Raw genomic sequence first — 18,536 nt, 5'->3', positions numbered from 1 at the left:
AGAAATGAAATCATCCTTTAACTGAGAAAGCACTGAAATGGCGCTTATGGATCGTACATGTGTTAGAGGATTATTACTATAATTCTCAAATTACCAACTACAATGAAAGATGCTACAAAACTTTTCTCCACCTTTTGGATGATCAAGAGATTTGATATCCAAACGGAGTATAATTTCAAACTAAGAATGAGCGTACAGATTCATAATAAATTTCTGACACAGAAGTCAGTATACAGTATGATAGAACTGGCACACAACAGGAATTTAACAATAGCATTTTGAAAAAATAGTAGTTTATATGTATCAGTTATATGACATCTTAAAGTAGGCCGTCCAGAGCTGATTAAATTGCTTAAGTAAATAAGCAAGGATCCTGATTTATTCAAGATTTTTGTTCTGCTTTCCTAGTTACATTGTCGCAATGGTTCCCAGATGACTGATCTACCTCCAGAACTTGAGTTCTATGTCCCTGGCAGAATAAAAAGGGAAAAATGCAAAAAGCAGAAGTTACATGCTAGCCGAGACTTTCTTCCTTATTAGAGATACCGTATTCTTAGAAGCCCCTTCTCAGTAAACATCTGTTTACATCTTGTTGCACATAGTGAAGTCTCAAATCCGCCCCTAACTGCAAGGAGAAAAGCGATATAAGCATTTTAACTGGGCATATTGCCCTAAACAAAAACAGCAAAGATATTAATTAAAAAACAAGTTAAGATCTGTCAAGAAAGAACAGGGGTGGGAGGGGTGGGATGTAGAATCTGGTCTCAGTGAATTTAGAAAATAGTAAAATGGAAATGATTTTTCATGATGTGATTTATTTCTATACTATTTCTACACATTTTTAAGGAATATTATGATTAAAATGTGAAATAAACCAAGCTAAGTAAATATTATTTAACCAAAAATGTATTATTGTTCTTACTATCTTATAAAGATATAAAAGAAAAAGGAAAATGTTTCAAAAAACACTTTTAGTTCCCTTGTGGAACATAATCCTCTGGCAATGTGTGTTGAATTATCAATGATGCAAACATAACTACCATTTTATTAAATTTTAGCTTGTGTTATTTTATTTCAAGGAACCTGCTTGTGGTATCAAAATAGATATTTATTTCCAATATTTGCAACCAAAACTTAGCACAGATATGTCAAAAATACCAAGTTTGTTTATAGATCATCTTTGAAAATTGTGAATAATATAACAGAATTTACATGACCATCCATAACATTTCAATTTAGAACTTACTTTTCAGAGTAAACTAAGATGAAATGAGAGGAAAAAAGTCATAATATATGTTATATGATATTCTTGTCTCTGATTTTAACATGTTTAAAGTTTTTCTACTAAAAGTTGAGGAATACTGACTCAATTACTGTAAAATTTCACTTTTATATGAAGGTTTTTCTCTTTTCATAATGTAACTATCATTATTATTAAATTACTAGTGTTTTTCTTACTAAATAAAATATTTTTACCATTGAAATAAAAATTATGTCAGAAATGCTTCTCAAATTTATCATATATTGTCATGACTAAGTAAACTACGTAAACAGTGAGTGTAAGTAAATATTTTCTCTTTTTATTTATTTTTTTTTTTTTAAATTTTTTTTTTTTAATGTTTATTTATTTTTGAGACAGAGAGAGACAGAGCATGAACAGGGGAGGGTCAGAGAGAGAGGGAGACACAGAATCGGAAACAGGCTCCAGGCTCCGAGCAGGCAGCACAGAGCCCGACGCGGGGCTCGAACCCACAGACCGCGAGATCGTGACCTGGCTGAAGTCGGACGCTTAACCGACTGCGCCACCCAGGCGCCCCTATTTTCTCTTTTTAAAGCAAATATTTATTTTCAGATAATTTTAGACATATAGAAATTTGCAAAGAGAATAAAAATAGTTCTTATATACCTCACATCCATATCCTTTATTTTAACATGTTACATTACTGTGGTATATTTTTCAGAACAAAGAAAGAATACTGGTATATTATTATTAAGTAAACTCTAGGCTTTATTTGAATTTCACCAATTTTTCCATTAATGTCCCTTCTCTTTTCCAGGATTCAATTCAAGGCACCACCCTGCATTTAACTGGTAGGTCTCCCTACTCTCCTCTGGTCTGTGATGTTTTCTCAGTTTTATCTTGTTTTTCAAGGTTTTAGCAGTTTTGAGGAACCCCATCCATGTGTCCTGTGGAATTACCCCTAATCTGGATTTGTTTGATGTTTTCCTTATGGTTAGGTTTTGGGGGAAGAGAGGAAGTATTTTCTTTGTCATATCACATTGAGGGTACATTCTATCCACATGATATCACTGATAACATCACTGATAACGCTAAGCTTGGTTAACGTAGTATTTGGTAGGTTTCTCCACTGTAAAGCTACTGTTTTTCCCTTTCCCTATTCAATTCTTTTTTTTTTTTTTTAATTTTTTTTTTCAACGTTTATTTATTTTTGGGACAGAGAGAGACAGAGCGTGAACGGGGGAGGAGCAGAGAGAGAGGGAGACACAGAATCGGAAACAGGCTCCAGGCTCTGAGCCATCAGCCTAGAGCCTGATGCGGGGCTCGAACTCACGGACCGCGAGATCGTGACCTGGTTGAAGTCGGACGCTTAACCGACTGCGCCACCCAGGCGCCCCCCTATTCAATTCTTTGAAAGAGAGTCATTAAGCCCAGCCCACCCTTCTGAAGGGGGGGGGTATATTTATATGTATGATTTGAATTCTTTTTTTTGTTTATTTATTCTTGAGAGACAGAGACAGAGAGACAGAGCGTGAATGGGGTAGAGGGAGAGAGAGAGGGAGACACAGAATCTGAAGCAGGCTCCAGGCTCTGAGCTGTCAGCATAGAGCCCTATGTGGAGCTTGAACCCATGAACTGTGAGTGAGCTCATGACCTGAGCAAAAGCCAGACACTCACTGACTGAGCCACCCAGGTGCCCCTTATTTGCCTTTTAAACAAGCAAACAAATACACCAATCGAATAAAATATTAGAGCTGTACAACTACATGGGTAAAAGAGCTTTGGTCATTTTCCAAGAAAGAAAAAGAATTACAAACAAAAACTAGGATCCACATAAGAGTGAAAACATATGATATCTGTCCTTCTCTGTATGGCTTATTTCACTTAGCATAACACTCTCCAGTTCCATCAAAAAAAATAAATAAATTAAATTAAATTAAAATTAAAATAAATTAAAATTAAAGTAAAAATAAATAAATAAATAAATAAATAATAAATAAATAAATAGAAAAACTAGTGCATCAAAGGCAGAAATAACTGCTGTCCCTTAGCCTAGGTTCCCCCAAAGCAAAGCTCTAGACTGTTGATTGACGAATGTAATTTTAAGATGTAGAGCGAGGGATGGGTGAATAAACATAGAAGTTAAAATACAAGCATATGTCTGCTGAGGTCTACCTTATGAGATGGGTACTCAATCCTTCTGAGGGATCTCCAAAAATGTGCCTCAGAATTAATTTAGATTGCCCATTGGTCTAGAGTGGCCACCCTGTTGGTGTCAGATGGTTTTCTAAGAGACTGGTGCAGGAAGTGAGAGGTCTTGTGCAGGCTCAGGTGAGGTGCCCATGGGAGCTGTCAGCTAGGGCAATGGCTGGAGTTGAGAAGTGGGTGGGCAGGTCATGAAGAGGTACATAAGAGATGCAGAGATGTACAGACATGCTCCTAGGTTTTGTGATCATGTTCAGTAAAGTCGTTCTCAGTCTATCTACTGTCAGTAGAAAACCTGTATCATTAAAAATATTATCTTTAGTATCTCACAAACAAATGCAAACACTTCCTTATTAGCTTTGGTAGACTATCAGGACCAAACAGACACTAAATGGCTGGAAAGACATATTATTCAAATGACCTCATTTTCTCCCTTAAACATCTGAGGATTCATTATTTCAGCCTAGAGTATGGTTTCCCCATTGAGGCTCCTGACTGCAGGGTCTCTCTCTTCTGATACCTATGGTATTCTTCTGTCAGATATGTCTGTTTATTCTGTTCCTTTTGAACAAATTGATACATCGTACTGCAGCCTTAGCTAATTTTGAGCCTTAACACAGTGCTTTCAGCATTTGGATAATTCCCAGAACTTATTTGTCAACTTGTAGTGTTCCTCTCTCTAAGAAGTAAACTATTAATTCTGTCTTCCTGATATCATTGTTGGTAATTCTCATGGTCTATTGAATCACAGTCTCAATATGATAAAATTTCAAAACCATCTGCTTTAAAAATTAAGTCCTCTTTCTTGGCGTAACATTTTGTCCATGAGCTGTTGGTCATGAATATATCCTGCATATGTTTTGTTTTGTTTTGTTTTTAATTCAGGAAATTTAGAATTTCACCAAACATTTTCTCTGAATTTCACAAACATTCCTATAACAGATAATACTATATATGAAAGTGTTATATATATATATATATATATATATATATATATATATAATTACCAAGAAATAAAGAGATTAGTCAATTTTAAACATACTGGAAAAATTTAAACTGAAACGTATATTTTTCTTATTTGTCCACCTCTTGTCAAATGGGATATTTTTCCTTGATAATTACATTTAATTACATTTTAAATTACACTTAAATTTAATTACATTTAATTTTACATTTTAATTACATTTGCTGGATTTCTTTGGATCTCATCAAAATAACTGCAATTTTTTCAGAGACTTGTCAGCATTTCAGATCATGATTAATAATGACAGAGAAATCCATTGTGTACCTACCATGTGCCAAATATTGTGCTAAGAACTTCACATACATTTCCTAACTCAGTCCTCACAATCACCCAATCAACAGCTGAGGACACTGAGGCTTGCACAGGGGCCTAGCTCGTCTAAGACCACAGAGTCGAGTAAAATGCAAGTTTGTCCATCTCCATAATCAATGTGACAAACCTAATTTCGGCAACCTTTCAGAGCTGGCACCACTCTGGCAATGTTTTTCATTTGGGCCTGACACGCATTATCTTCTCAATTTTAATTCTTGGTGCATTTCTTACACCGGGCTTCTAAGCTTTACAACTTTGACAAGAATGTCTGTAGCTTTCTCACAACCTCAGTGTCTTTCTTGATTTAAAAATACGGAGGCTTCTTTTTACTGCAGTGAAAAAATGCATCTTACTACCCTGTTGCTGCTAAATACTACCACCCACCAATTCTTTATGGTTTCTGTCTCCTTTAATACACATTATGTTGAATCCTTTTCTTTCTTGCTTGTAAGCTTAATTGCTTTCTTTTCTGGTTCCTTCTCTTCCACATAAAAACATGCTTAAATGTCTCCTATTCTCTTTTTTATGCTATTTTGAAACTGATGATATTCCTTTAAAACTTTTTGACTCTTTGTAGGATCGAATTGGTGGTGAGAATGAGACTGAGCCTTTTTTTACTGAATTATAATCGACATATAATATTATATAAGTTTCAGGTGTACAACATAGTGAGTCAATATTTTTATACATTACAAAATGATCACCACCATAGGTCTAGTTACCATCTGTCACCATACAAGGTTACTAAAATGTTAGTGACTGTATTTCCCTGTGACTGTCACAGGAGATATCCCTGTGGCTTACTTACTTTATAACTAGAAGTTTGCACCTCTAATACCCTTCACCTATTTCATTCATTCCCCATCTGGCAACCACTGGTTTGTACTCTTTATGTATGTATCTGTTCCTATTTTGTTTGTTAATTTGTTTTGTTTTTTAGATTCCACATGTAAGTAAAATCATATGATAGCTATCTTTCTCAGTCTGACTTATTTCACTTAACAAGACACCCTCTAGTTCCATCCATGTTGTGGCAATTGGCAAGGTTTTATTTTTTATGGCTGAGTAATATATATATATATATATATATATATATATACACACACACACACATATATGTATGTATATAATATGCTTGTGGTTGTGATTTCACATAATTTCACATATCTGTATGTATACGTATATATGTGTGTAGAAACATATATACAAATATATACACACACATACATACCACATCTTCTTTTCCGTTCATCTATCAGTGGACACTTAGGTTACTTCCATATCTTGGCTATTATAAATAACGCTGCAATGAACATGGGAGTGCATACATCTTTTCAAATTAGTGTTTTTGTTTTTCCCAAAGAACACACAGAAATTGAGTTGATGGATTTTGTGGTAGCTTTACTTTCAATTTTTTGAGGAACCTTTAGATTAAGATATTTGTGATCTCAACTGTGGCTGAGGCTGGAGAAGACCTGAAATGGCAAAGGCCATAAAAACAAAGTGGAGGTGAGATTAATAGAGGAAAGGAGAGGGCTATTTCATTGTTAAGTAAGCTTTATGCACAACATGGGACTTGAACTCATGATCCCAAGATCAAAATCTCATGCTCTACTGACTGAACCAACCAAGTGCCTTAGGAGAGGGCTATTTTAGAATGAAGAGTTAGAATGGGCAGAGAAGAACTGATCCTGGCAGGTTCAATAGATAGTAAAGTCATTTACTTTCATTAGCAGAGAGAGAGAGAATGTGGACTTAATTCATGAGACAGCTTCAAATTCTATCCAAGGTGGTAGGATTAAATTCGAACACCTGGAAGAGATATGTATGGTCTTGATAAGGGAATAAAGGAATGAAATGGTGTTTCTGAAAGACGTTTCAGGTGAAAGTGAAGAGAGACCATAGTGGAGAAAACCTAGAGGCAGAAATACTGCCTGAAATATATAACAATACAACTGATATCGGCCTAGGCTGGTAATTGTCAAAGTAAAGCTAAAAATTATTCTGAAAATATTGTTGTGGAAACAACAGGAAAACATAATACCTAAATAGATATTGGATGGAAAGATGTACTGTCAGGACGCAATAAAATATAATCAAAAATACTTCCAAAAGTTTGAGGATGATGGATATGGAGATTGACAGGCCTTATGGAATGGTAGGTTTTGTGGGAGAAGATCAAAAATTAGTACTCACAGTCACAATCCTGAAAGCTGGAAAACTTCTTAAGTTCTCAGAAAATAAAATGGTATTCAAAGATAAATTTCATAGTAGCTTATTTTTTAAATTAAAATTCTAGGGACATACACATTAAAACGTGGAAATTATTTCAGGTTGTGATGCATTTAAATGCCCTTAATTTGTGTAAATCACTTGTGTATTCAAATCGTTGACCTTTTGTGACTAGATCAATAGTCTCAAGGTGATCTTTAAATATCAGCCTCACTTTTTGAATATTAAGCTTTAGCTTTCTAATCAACTTATTTTTTTAACTATTAGAAAATTAATCTTAGAAAATGAAAACAGGTTGTATCTTGATTTCTGCTATTTACATTTTTCCCCCTCAACTTGGATTTTGATACTGACCCTAATGTCTTACCTTGACCTGTGAATACAGGTAGAATTCAATTTTTACTATATGATTAATAGATAAATATATCAACATGGACTCACCTACTCATTTTTAGACTTGCCAAGATTTTTCTGCTGTTTCTGATCTGGAACACTGTAGGAATTTTCTTTTTATCACTTGCCATTCATTAGTGTGTTATTTATTTAGCACCTAAAAAGTGCTAGCACTATTAACCCAGCTGTAACACAACACTTTGGGAGACCATATTCCAGTGGGTAGAAACTGATGATAAGCAAGCAAATGAATGAATTAATAAGTGAATGAATGGTGTGATTTCCAATTATGGAAGTTGCTATGAAGAAAATAATTATGGTATGTGGAGAGGAAAGTCAACATTAGATAAAGTGGGCAGCCAAGACCTTTCTGAAGATTTGACTTTTGAGACAAGAACTAAAGAATAAAAAAGCCAACCTCTCTACAAGCCAAGTGAGAGTATCCCAGGCAAAGGTAATAAGAATTAAAAGTTAAAACTATAAAACTCTTAGAAGAAAGGATAGGAATAAATCTGCATGACCTTGGAATTGACAAAGGATTCCTAAACATAACATCAAAAGTACAGGCAACAAATGAAAAGAAATAGATAAATTGGCAGTCATCAAAATTAAAGCTCCTTTGCTTCAAACAGCACCATCAAGACTGTCAAAAATACAACATACAGAAATGGAAAAAAATATTTGCAAATCATATATCTGATAAAGGGCTTGTATAGAATATGTAAAGAACTCTCATTCAGTAGTCGAAAGACAAAATAATTAAAGGATTTGAACAGGCATTTCTTCAAAGATAATATACAAAAGGTAAAAAGCACATGCAAAGATGCTTGACATCATTGGCCATTAAAGAAATGTAAATCAAAGCCATTATAAGATGCTGCTTCTTATCCAGTAGGATAGCTATAAAAAAAAAAAAAAAAAGTCAGGGGCACCTGGGTGGCTCAGTTGGTTAAGCATCCAACTCTTGACTTTAGTTAAGGTCATGATCTCATAGATTGCGGGAGTAAACCCCATGTCAAATTCTGCGCTGACAATGTGGAGCCCTTTTGGGGTTCTCTCTCTCCCTCTCTCTTCCCTTCCCCCACTCACATTCTCTCTCTATCGCCTCTCAAAATAAATAAATAGACATTTTAAAAAGTCAGATAATAACAATAGTTGGCAAGGATGTGAGATTAGAACTCACATACTGCTTATAGGAATGCAAAATGGTGCAGCCACCTTGAAAAATGGATTGACAGTTTCTCAAACGATTAAGCATATAGTTGCCATATGGCCCAGAAATTCCATTCCTAGATACATACCCAAGGGAAATGAAGACATATGTCCACACAAAAATTACACACAAATGTTTATAGCAGCATTATTCATAATAGCCAAAAAGTAGAGACAACCCAAATATCCATTAACTTGACAAATGCATTAACAAAATATGGTATATCTATAAAAGAGAATATTATTTGTCCAGAAAAAGGGATGAATAATTGATACATGCTATAACATAGATTAAATTTGAAAGTGTTATGGTGAAAGAAGCCAGTCACAAAAGACAACATATGATTCCACTCATATGAGAATCCAGAATAAGAAAATATAGAGACATAAAAGTGGATTAGTGGTTGCTGAGGGCTGGGGATGGGGGACAAGAGGACAGTGGAGTGATAGCTAAAGGGTACAAGGGTGTTTGTGAAGTGATAAAAGTGTCTAAAATTGCCTGCAGTTGTGATTTCACATATCTGTGAATATACTAAAAACCATGGAATTGTATACTTTAAAGGGGTGAATTATGTAGTATGTGAATTATATCTCAACAGACCTATATTTTTTTAAAGAAATTAAAGAATCTTTGGGAAAGAATAGAAGGAATGCATCATGGCTGAATTAGAGTGACATAAATTGCAGATGAAGGGGTTGGCAAGGCCAGAACTCAGAAGGTCCAGTAGGCCCTGTGGAAGTTAACCTGTGGGATTCCCCTCCCTTCCCACTAACTCTCACCTCAGCAGCTGCCTGCCTGACAGCTGGGATTACCAGCAGGTCCTGAATGGCTGTTGGAAGTTACCTTCACAGCTTTCTCCATGATATGTGACTTTTCTCTATTGGCAATACCAAACCTCAGCTTTCCTAGAAAAATGAATGGTAAAGATAAGTCTCATACCTAAGGCTGAATGTGGCTGTTTCCTTCTTATAGCAAGTTCTCCACATACACACCTTGGTACTGGGTTCTCATCATCCCTGCTTACTGTTCAATCTCTTCTCTTGTCCTCTTCTACATTTCATGGAAAAACAGTTTAGTGTCTACAGGATTAGGAAAAAAAAAAGGTATAGGTTTCCCTACAGGTCTGTACTTCTAGCTTTTAATTAATGCAACAAGACTGTCTTTACTTGGACATAGAGCATTTTCATTACAGCTGCACACAAACATTATGCCTAACAGAGAAGGAGCAGGGCTCCCCATGTGGGCTGAAACCCACTAATCATCCTTGTTTCCATTTTGTCCAATGTGACATGGAATAGTAATGAATGAGAAGTGAAAATTATATAACCATAAGTTTACTGGAAATAGTAAATACATTGTTTGTAAGAAAGGGAAAATGAGGAAAAAGACCATTTATTGAGAGCTTATTATGTACAACACTCAATACTTAAAGCACAAACATAATTTAAGCCTCTGAACAATCCTATCCCTTAAGTATTATAGGTCTGATTTTATACTAGAAAAACTGAGGCTCATTTGTATTATTACCTGTCAAAATGGCTACACACATGTATATAGGGCCTTTCACATTCACTACAGAGCTGGAAGTAGCAAGAACAGGGACTAGGATACAATGTAGAGGGGGGTACTCCCCACACTTCCACAGTCAATTCTAAAATGTCCAAAAATCGCGAATTTGAATATGGACTTCCAGGCTGCTATGAAAGTAGGAGGATAGAATACACTTATTTCATATTGTTAGTTTAATTTATAAGTATGTATTGAGACATTCAGTCTGTAGCCTCCTCTCTCCTCTTGTTTTCGATCCTTAATGTTGGGGCAGATTCATGTCTGTGGATATGAGTGTGCAGGGGTGGCAGTGAAGGCCTGAGGGATGGTGGGTAGTAGGCTAGGGAACTGAAATCATATCTAGGAAATACATTACATGAAGACTAGAGGTTAAAATATTATGCATAGAGTCTGGGAGAAATTATTCTGCTGTATGGAGGACATTTCTCTAATAAGTTCCTCTTTAGAAAGGAAAAAAGAATAGACTTGCTCCCCAGTCCAAAGATCAGAGCCCTTATGGAGCCACATCTAGCTGGGAGTCAGGGTAGTGGATTAGAGGGTATTTGCTGCTGACCAGAATAAGGGACTCCACAGTGACCTCTCCACCCTTGCCTTCTGAAGCAGTTCTCAACAGAGCAAGATTGTGGCTGACTTCCTGTGTGTTTCCGTGAGCAGATAAGAATTCCTTGGGGGAAAAAACCAACCCAACCACCACTGAGACTTAGACTGGGTAGAGAAATGTCCTTGGTCGAGAATATAACAGGACACATGCAAGTGTTCATCCACTTTGAGGATGTCAGGATGAATCCAGTGAAGCAGGAACTCATGTTTTTATTGTCACAGGCCTGAAGGGCCACCACTGAAAGGAGTGTAAGGGAAGATAAAGGAAGAAAAGAACACTGCTATCCATTATGGTGTTAGGTGCAAACCCACTGCAGATAGGTAGACTGATTGCTTGTGTGTTGGCTGCACAGATATTTCTCATTTTAAAAATGTTTTCACACCAAGGGTCACAAAGCAGCAATTCACAGATTGAATTCAGCTTGGTGACATTTTGCTTTCTACACACAGTGCATTTGAATATGATGCATTTAGTTAAGCATACATTCTCCAGTTCTCCATGTTCCCAAATTGTATATATTGTCTCTTGTATTCCATATTTACATTACCTAGCTGGCCCTGGCAGAACTTGAATTTGTAGCCTCTGGATTAAAATGTGTTGTCTCTGGAAATTAATATTTGTTCTTGGGAGATGAGAGTTTGTGTGTGTGTATCTGCATATGCATGTTAAAGGGAGATGTAGAGATAGGTGGAGAGAGAGAGAGTTTGGGAAAGATAAAGAGAGGGGCAGACACTGAGGAGAGACAATGTCAGAAGGCAGAGTCTGAGCAGAAAAATACAGGGAAATCTGTGCAGTCATTAACTAGTATTCAATGGTATGGAGACTTCATAATGGCCCTGATACAGAGTGCCTACTCTCCGTAGAATCTCTAGGAGATTGGGACCCATATTAAAACTGAATAAGGGGGGTGCCTGGGTGGCTCAGTCAGTTGAGCAGCTGACTTTGGCTCAGGTCATGATCTTGTGGTTCGTGAGTTCAAGCCCCGCATTGGGCTCATTGATGTCAGTGCAGAAGTCACTTCAGATACTCTGTCCACCCCCTTCTGCCCCTACCATTCTCATGCTCTCTCTCTCTCTCAAAAATAAATAAACATTTAAAAAAATGAATAAGACACCTAAGGAGAAACATACTGCTGTGGATTGAATCGTGTCCCCCAAATTCATATGTTGAGGCCCTGACCCTAATGTGACTACATTTGGAAATAAAGCTTTTAAAAGGTAATTAAAATTAAATGAGGTCAAAAAGGTGTGGTCCTAATATGATGGGATCACTGGCCTTATAAGAAGAGGGAGAGAGAAATCTCTCTTCAAGTGCATACACTGAGGGAAGGTCATGTGAGGGCCCAGCAAGCAGGCAGCCATCTGTAAGCCAGGAAAAGAGCCTTCACCAGAGCCCAACTATCCTGGTACCTTGATCTCTTATTCTAGCCTCCAGAAGTGTGAGAAAACAAGTTTCTGTTGTTTAAGCCACTCAATCTAAGATATTTTGCCAGGGCAGCCCAAGCTGACTGATACATGTACTAAAAAGAAAGAGGGATGGATTTCACAGTGAGCTCACCCCAATGATAATAGATAAAGTTTCCTCTCAAAGAGATCAGAAAAACAAAGTGCTAGAGAGTTGCATTTTGAGAGCAGGGTAGGAAGAAGAGAAAATGGGATATCTATATGGAGTTTAACTTGGGGATGCTCTTCTCTTGTACTTTGGGAAAAAGTAGTATTTAGACTAGTGTGAAAGTTTTCCACCCCCTTTACCATGAAATTATCCACAGCAACCTCATCTCTTAGGTAAAATATGATAGGTTCCCTTGATGTTGCTTGCTGATGTGGAGAATAAAGGTTTGAAGATATCTCACAAGCTTTTATTCAGAGGGAGAAATGGACTAAAGAAAAGAAAGGAGAGAGACAGACAGACAGAGAGAACCAGGTGATGAGCACTAACTCCCTGGCTCATCTTGGGGAGGAAGGAAGCACATAGTTGGTGAGGAGCAACTGCCAAGTGGATGAAAGGAGAAGGAATGTGAGATAGCCCTTCTTTTTCCCAAGTTAAGAAAGAGAAAGGTAATTTAAGTAATATTATATATGTCAACTAGACTAACAAGACACAATTGTCTTGCAAGACAGGAATGATTCAAAGGCATACCTGACGTGAATCTGCTTTCAATATATATTTGTGGGCTGATAATAGCTCACACCAAGAGAATACAAGGGACCAAATGCAAATCATCACAGCCATTTCCGCAGTGGCTGGTCCTGGGGAGGGGTGTGGTGATGGCAACAGGGGTAAGACTTTTTAAAGGTACATTCCTTACCTCCCCGTGTCAGTCCTAGAGATTCTGGCATACATCTTGGATGTGAAGGATGGCTCAGCATATAGGTCGACAGATTTTACTGCATTGCCAGACTCGTATTATCAATATATATGATGCATAGTATTAGGAGTGGAAATAAGTGTAATATAAACATTTGTCAGTAACAGGTCTGCACTAATTTTTGTGAGGCATGCACTGAGACTAAGGGTGATGTAATATTAAATCAGCATTAGCTACAAAGCAAAGATAAGATTTCCATGAGAAAAGAAATAATAATAATGCCTTGTATTTGTATTACGTTTGAGAGCTTACCACATACAATCACATAACCAAACTTAGTTAATCTTCACCATAGCCTGTAATCTAGGAAAAATAGCTATTACACTATTTTAACATTTTGGCAAGTCAGGATAATACATGTGTTGAGGTTTACTAAGTAAATAACCAAGAACATATTGAGTACACATCTGGTGCTTTGTCCATCCCTACCACAGTTTGTCCATCCATACCACAGGGATGGAGGGAGATGTGTGCTGTATCCATTACAGGGCAAGTAAGAGCCCCATACCCTCACCACAACTGGCATTTTCTGTTTTTATATCTCAACATTCTATTAAGGCAATAACCTAAGGAAGAATGCCCTAGGGCAACCCTTGGAAGTGCAAAATAAAGAACCAGAATCTTATCAAGGCAATGGAATTCCCTAATTTCTTGCTTAATTTTTTAAAGTCCACAGATACAGTTATCTTTAAACAACAAGAATAGAGTTCTAATACCAAAATCCAGCATTGATATTAGGCTTTCTGTAATTTAAAAAGACTGAGATTACAGAACTGTCAATGATATATTGAAGTTTAGGGAAAGCTTCAGAAGGTAGTCTTCAAGTAATTAGTTAATTAGTGTGTCTGTGTTTCCTTAAACCTTTGTTATCTTTCACAGTTGAATCTAAATAAGCAAAAATGTCAGCTTTCAACTCTAAGTTTTATTAATAATTAGCTTATAATCAGGGCACCTGGGTGGCTCAGTTGGTTAAGAGTCCTACTCTTGATTTTGGCTCAGGTCATGATTTCATGGTTCGTGTGTTCAATCCTTTAGCGGGCTCCGAGCTAACAGTGCAGAGACTGCTTGGGATTCTCTCTCTCCCTCTCTCTCTCTACTTCTCCCCTGCTCCCATGTGCACTCTCTCTCTCTCTGTCAAAAATAAATACATAAACATTTAAAAAATAAGTAGCTTATAATCAATAAGTAGATAGCAATCTATAGGTAATTTCCAAATCTGTTATAGAAATGAATAAACTAAATTAATTAAATTTCCATAATATACCACTATAGGTCTTTTTTTTCTTTTCCTATAAATCTAAAGATGACAAACAATATGAATTTACTATTTTCACTGGGTCATTAGATATTATAAATTAAAATCTTATTTTAACATTATATTTAGGATTGGTTAAATATTTATTACTGGAACCAAGGACCGTTAGAGACATTTAGAAGGCCACGTGCATATTAGATTGATCCCTCTAAACTGGACTGTTGCCTTTGATATATTTGTAGTCTCAGCACTGAGCACATGCACTTGGCACATAGGATTAAACATTTAGTAAGTTGCATTAAAGGCAATAAATTACCACATTCAGAATATTTGAGGTATAATATTAGATTATAAACACTACAGTATCCCAACTAAAAATAAATCCAGAAACAAAATCAGAGAATAAGTAATCATTAACGATTAGCAGTATAGAGCTACATGTCTGTGAAAATCTCTTCCTTTCCTTTAAAAGTCATAATTTGAAAATTGCCTTGTAAATGTAAAATCCTACTGAAAAGCTAGGTTTCATTCAACTTTTATTATGTATCATCTTCCCCAGTGGGAAGTGTATTTCTTAATACTGAGAACTATGATTGATCTGTGAGTGCAGATTATGCTTCTCTGGGCTACTCTCTGATACCAAAATGTACTTTACTCCACAGATCATTCTATAGTATAGATGCACGTATGAATGGCATACTAGACTACAAAATTCCAAGTAGTGAGGGATTGATATTTGTCATTATTGTATACTCAAGGCCTTGTATACCATTGGCATATAATAGGCACTGAATAAATATTTGCAGAACATCAAAATTATAAAAATACTAGTACAGATAATTGTGCAGTGTATATCATCTGTTATAATACTATGTATCAGATGTAAATCACCACATTATGACATTTATTGAGCCATCATTCTGTGCAGAAAATTGAATTATACACTTGAGACAAAGCAAAAGAAGTATTTTACAGTGAAGCTAAAATAAAGCATATGAATTACTTAAAAGTTTTATTGACCAGGTGTTTTGGCATTCGCTAAGCATAATGATTATTTTTCTTTTACCCACTTTCAATAGCACTGGCAAGGAAAAAATTTTAAAAGGCCCAAATTAACTGCTTTGGGATTCTAGGACTGTATGTGCCTTTGTACCCAGTGGCATGCCGTGATTCACTCTGTTACTTTTGGGGCATTCTTTGGAATCTGGAAATACTTCTCCCTTGTTTTTAAATTTTTTTCCTGCCCCTCAAATCTCAAGACAAGAACACAGCATGCACAACTTTGAAATGTATCTACTTTTTCAAAGTGAACTAAACAAAATACTGGCAATGGTTACTCGTGTCTCTCCTTTTGTGTTTTCATTCTTTGGTTGAAGCTGGACCAGAGCTTCATAAATCTATAAGGAGTCATTACATTGGTGATGACCCTGACCTCAGCATATCAACAATGTCCAATGCAGGGGTTGACCCCATGCTGCCCTTTGATTAAATACCTAACTTTAGGGATAGAAGGAAAACGAATCAAATTTATATTTAGAAATAGAAAAATAAAATTATGGTTATTAATACACCAATGTCACCATAACACATGAATGCTGGCTGGAATTGTAATGAACAAAAGTTACAAATTTATTAAAAAGAAGGAAAATTATTCACGATGACTGTTTAATTTCTCAAGTAGACACCAAGGGGACTTATAAAATCTCTTATAAAATCAATTTTATTTAAAAACAACTTAGTATATCTCTTAGAAATGTAAGATCTCAAAATAGTCTTAATTTTCTTGTGTTGTTTTTTGTTTGTTTGTTTGTTCTGCTTTAATGCTTTCAGTCTCCTAGCACTGCTTTTGCTACTCACCCAAGTTACCAAGATAGTTTGCAGCCAGTCTCCATACTGCTACTCCTCAATTATAGAGTGTCCCAAACACAACTTGTATAATAGTTTTCTTTGACATTCAATTTAAGAAACTATATTTATTCCAGAGGCTGCTTCAAGGGTAATAGACTAGATGAGTAGAGGAGACAAAAGACACTGTTGGACAGACTGAAGTCCTGAGGAAACATCTTTGGGAACAGAAAAATAACAATCCTTAGGCCTGGACAGATGAAAATTTAGAAATGCATTCTTTTTCAGAGAGTGTGGAAGTGATCTGGGAGCTCATTCCTAGAAAGAATAAGAAATGGGAAACAGAAAAAAAAAAAAAAAAACACGGAAAATTCCACTTGGCCCAGTGGGTCTATTTGAATAGATAAAAATTATAGTGTGGACTACAGAAACCCCTGGGAAAATATTTATTATAAGAGAGGAGGTTCTGAGTATGCTGAATGAGTGAATATTATGTGAATTATTGTCCAGTGTAACTCCTTAGGATTTGGTGTGAGCGTCAGGGTGAAGGGAAGCAAATCCTCAGAGTTGTTTCACTGACAGCAGCAGTCACAAAGAGGAAAGATGTCCTCAGTTCCTTCCGTGGCTTTGTGCAAACAGTCGTACAGATGATGCAGGTGGGTGGGTGTTTTTGGCATTAAGAGAAAGATGAGTGGGGCGCCTGGGTGGCTCAATCGGTTAAGCGTCTGACTTCAGCTCAGGTCATGATCTCACGGTTTGTGAGTTCAAGCCCCGCGTGGGGCTCTCTGCTGACAGCTCAGAGCTTGGAGCCTGCTTCAGATTCTGTGTCTCCCTCTCTCTCTGCCCCTCCCCCTCTCGTGCTTTGTCTCTCTCTCAAAAATAAATAAACATTAAAAAATTTTTAAAAAAAGAGAAAGATGAGTCATGAGTGAGCAAACTAAAGCAGATGTGGCGGACAGTGGTGGCACCACTACAGGGAAACCAAGAAGATTCATTTTTGATACCTGTGTGAGAAATACCTTTGGAAGGAAGCCTCAGGGAATGGTTGAGGCGTGGCGATACTTCCATTCTAGAAACGATGATTAATTCTGTTAGGGATTTTCTTTCTTTTCAAGATTTCAGGCCTGTCTGTGCAGTTCCAGGATTTATATTTCTATCCCTGATTTGTAAAATGCATGTTCAACGGCATAATAACTGCTCTACCTCTATGACCTACTTGTACCTTGAAATCAGCATGAGCAAACCCAAATTTATTACTTCAGCTCCAAAAGCAGCAACTCCTGGTGACCTGCATGTTTTGATTAATGGCACACACAGCCTCCAACTTATCCAGAATGAAACCTCTGAGACATCTTTGACTCTTTCCTCCATCTCCTTGATAAGTTAAAAAGTCCTCATCTACCTCCCAAATGCATTTTACTTCCATACTCTGCTTTCTGTTTTCACTTCTCCAACCACCTTTTTTAGTTAATACCATTGATGATAACAAGAGCTGTGATTATTTAGTAAACACTTACTAGTTGTAACCAGTGCACCAGGGCCTTTCACGATTTACCTTATATAGTCCTCAACAAATCTAAAAAGGAGGCACTATTGTCATTTCTGATTTCTGGATGGGGATAATGATCCCCAAAGAGATTTAAGTATTGCTTTAAATCACTGAACTAATTATCAACAGAGTCAGGAGTTGAGCAACAGTCTGGCTCCAGATTCCAAAATGTTACACATGTGCTCATCTGACTTCCATTGGAGATGTGTTACTTTCTAAAGCACAATTCAAACAGACTCCTGCCTGAATCTCATCCTCCAACACAGGTGCCCTCAACACTAATTTATCCTAAATTATGTCAGAAAAATTATGTAATAATGTGAAACTTCACTTATGTGTCACATAAAATCTTCAATGGCTGTTCGTTACCCATACAAGTTGGTAAAAAGTTCCTCCCTGCAATTCCAGAATTTTTTTTTCAACGTTTATTTATTTTTGGGACAGAGAGAGACAGAGCATGAACGGGCGAGGGGCAGAGAGAGAGGGAGACACAGAATCGGAAACAGGCTCCAGGCTCTGAGCCATCAGCCCAGAGCCTGACTTGGGGCTCGAACTCACGGACCGCGAGATCGTGACCTGGCTGAAGTCGGACGCTTAACCGACTGCGCCACCCAGGCGCCCCTCAGAATTTTTATGTTTTAGCATAATCTATAGTTTTCTCCTTATTACTTTCTGTTTTACTACATCATAATTCCTATGCAATCTCTGTAATTTTTCTGATATTATAGAT

The sequence above is a fragment of the Lynx canadensis genome, chromosome B2, assembly GCF_007474595.2.
Source record: "Lynx canadensis isolate LIC74 chromosome B2, mLynCan4.pri.v2, whole genome shotgun sequence".
Taxonomy (NCBI): Eukaryota; Metazoa; Chordata; class Mammalia; order Carnivora; family Felidae; genus Lynx; species Lynx canadensis.
Note: the sequence above shows the minus strand (reverse complement) of the source record.